Source organism: Cebus imitator, unplaced genomic scaffold (assembly GCF_001604975.1).
Source record: "Cebus imitator isolate Cc_AM_T3 unplaced genomic scaffold, Cebus_imitator-1.0 Scaffold20, whole genome shotgun sequence".
Taxonomy (NCBI): Eukaryota; Metazoa; Chordata; class Mammalia; order Primates; family Cebidae; genus Cebus; species Cebus imitator.
The window spans coordinates 10,016,294-10,019,490 of NW_016107335.1; positions in this window are offsets into that span (position 1 = coordinate 10,016,294).

Sequence of the window (3,197 nt, forward strand, 5' to 3'; positions counted from 1 at the left end):
AGTGAATGACACAAGTCAACAGGCAAATTTGTCTAAGGAGATACGCACTCTGATCAGGGAAAAAGAACCAAGTGCTTATGGGGATATATAAAATGTTCCCTAGTCCTATTGTGAAGTCAAGAGAGCCGTCCTGGAAGAAGTGACATTTAAGCCAACATTAAGAACCAGTAGAAATTAGTGACAAAAGAGAGCAGAAAAATTCCTTGTACTGTGGGTAAAGAATAGGAGAAGAGAAGCCCAGAGCAGAGCACTGGACATTGCCAGGCAGAGACAGGGAGGGTGTGACTGAGGCATGAGGTGTGCTTGGAAGTGGAGCTCCCTCCTTACTTAGAACTTGGCAGGCCGGTTGTAGGCCTAAGGTTTCTCTGCGCAGGCCACATTCTCTCCCTTCTTGGTGTGCCTTCAAAAGAGCCTGAGGCCAACTTTCCTGCCCCTTTTATTGAGAGCCTATCTTCCCTTTTGACCTAGAAAAATGATGACAAATTTTATTGTTATTGTTTCTTCCAGGAGACGTGCAGGGTCTTCATACATGGCCTGACCTAACGCCCAGGGTTCCCAAGAGAGGTATGCAGACTGGTACACTGACATGACATTGGGCACAGCCCTTCCCAAATTTTGCCTTACATATCTTCTTTCTCCCTCCCTCTCTCCCCTTATAGGTTACTTGAGGACATGGCATTCTCTCTCCCTTTTTTGTAGAAATTTAGGGAATACAAGTGCAGTTTTGTTACCTGGATGAAAGAGGTGTAATGTAATCGTCACCTGAATAATGTACATTGTACCCATTAAGTAATTGCTCATCCCTCATGTCCAGTCTCCCATCCTTCCGAGTCTCAGTGTCTTATTCTACTCTCTATGCCCACGTGTACACATTACTTAGCTCTCACTTATAAGTGAGAACATGCAATACTTTGCCTTGTGCTTCCAAGTTATTTCACCTAAGACAATGGCCTCTAGTTCCATGCACATTGATGCAAAAGAGGGTTTTACTCATTTTTGCAGATGAGTAGTATTCCATGGTGTGTGTGTGTGTGTGTGTGTGTGTGTGTGTGTGTGTGTTGTGTATCACATTTTTTTATCCAGTCATCCATTGATGGACATGTAGATCGGTTCCATGTCTTTGTTATTGTGCATGGTGCTTCAATAAACATACAAAAGCAGGTATCTTTTTGATATAATGATTTTCCTTTGGGTGTATGCCCAGGAGAGGGATTGCCAGATTGAATGATAGTTATATTTTTAGTTCTTTGAGAAACCTCTATATTGTTTGCCATAGAGGTGGAACTAATTTACATTCCCTGCAACAATGTGTAAGCCTTTCCTTTTCTCCAAAACCTCACCAACATCTGTTGTTTTTGGCCTTTTAGTAATAGCCACTCTGACTGGTGTAAGATGGCACATCACTGTGGTTTTAATTTGCATTTCTGTGATGTCAGTGATGTTGAGCATATTTTCATACACCTGTTGACCATTTGTATGTCTTCTTTTGAAAAAGTCTGTTCATGTTCTTTACCTACTTTTTAATGGAATTATTTGTTTTTTTTGCTGTTGTTGAGTTGTTGGAGTTCATTGTGGATTCTGAATATAAGGCCCTAGTCAGAGGCATAGTTTACAAATATTTTCTTCCATTCTGCAGGTTATTATTTCTTTTGTTGTGCAGAAGCTTTTTGGTTTAATTAAGTCCTATTTGCCTATTTTTGGTTTTGTTGCATTTGCTTTTGAGGTCTTATTCATGGATTATTTGCCTAGGCCAATGTCTGGAAGAATTTTTCCTGAGTTTTCTTCTAGTGTTTTTGTAGTTTCAGGCCTTACATTTAAGTCTATAATCCATCCTGAGTTAATTTTTATATATGGTGAAAGATAGGAGTCCAGTTTCACTCTATATGGCATTTTCTTATTCATAGGACCATGCTCCCAATGAGCATGGTCCTATGAATGAGACGTTTCTAAAATGTTTCTAAATAAACGTTTGTTACTTGTCATTCAAGGCTTGTGGAAAACAAAAAATCAGAGGTATATGCTTTTCAATATATTGAAAGATCAGATGTATATTCCTTTTCAATACAAGGAATATACACACCTCTTGATGTTAACACTTTCAGATAGTAATCCTATTTATTTCAACTCCATTTATTCCAAAAAGTAAATAACATTATCCCTTTGTGGTAAATGCACTTAAATGTTAATGAAGTCATAAGCTGTATAACTGCAGTAAGCTTTTCATCATACACTTCTCTTGAGTAATACATACGTTCCTGAACTTCCTTCCAAAGTTGTAGAAACAGAACTAGACAGACTTGAAGCAAGTCTGAGCTTCTTGGTTTTATCTATTGATAACACGAAGCATGATCTAGTGTCACACCTCCTTATATTTGGAGATAGTCTTATCTGATTGCCAGGAATAGGTCTAAACTAAGGTATTTCTCATTCATAAAGACAAGGCATGTGAATTCTCTTCAAATTAGCCCAGCTAAAAAGGTTTGTGTTATTTCAATATTAATTTAATAACAAGCTACCCACAGTAATTACCTCTCTAATTTCTTGTAACTTTCCTTGTCTAGACTTGGGCCAATGAGTACATTAAATTTGCTACAAAAACAATTTACTCAGTGTAGAACTAAAGACAAGGGGGAAGGAAGGAGCTTTTCTAGATAGTTTTATCACAAAAAGGATCATCACAGGAGTGTGACACTGAGGACACACTACATCCTCTAACGGAAAGGCTATAATAACCAGTAATGTTGTACATTTGTTTAGAACTATATATGTATCAGAGAGTTTTCACATACACTATTTCATTCAATTCACCCACCAAAAGGCTAGAAGGAATCCAAGTAACCATTCAGGGTGCTTCACACAGCATTTATGTTCTGCATATTAAAAAAAAAAAAAGTCTTTCATGAGTTTTGTCTGCCTTAACACGGGAAGAGAACTAACTAATGAAAAATAAAAAAATCAACCTCCTGCCAATTCTACATAAAGGCACCATCTTGCAAGATAACTGAAGGAAATGGTGCCTTTATGTAGAATTGGGCAATTCAACCCAATTATTTCCATAAGATAAAGAAATAAACTATTGGCAAATAAACGCATTACTACTATCTTGACTACAAGGTATTTGAATTAGTCAGAGAACATATGGAACCATTCTTCTTTGACTCAACTCCATTAATAGTTTTAATATTTGCTAAAAGAAA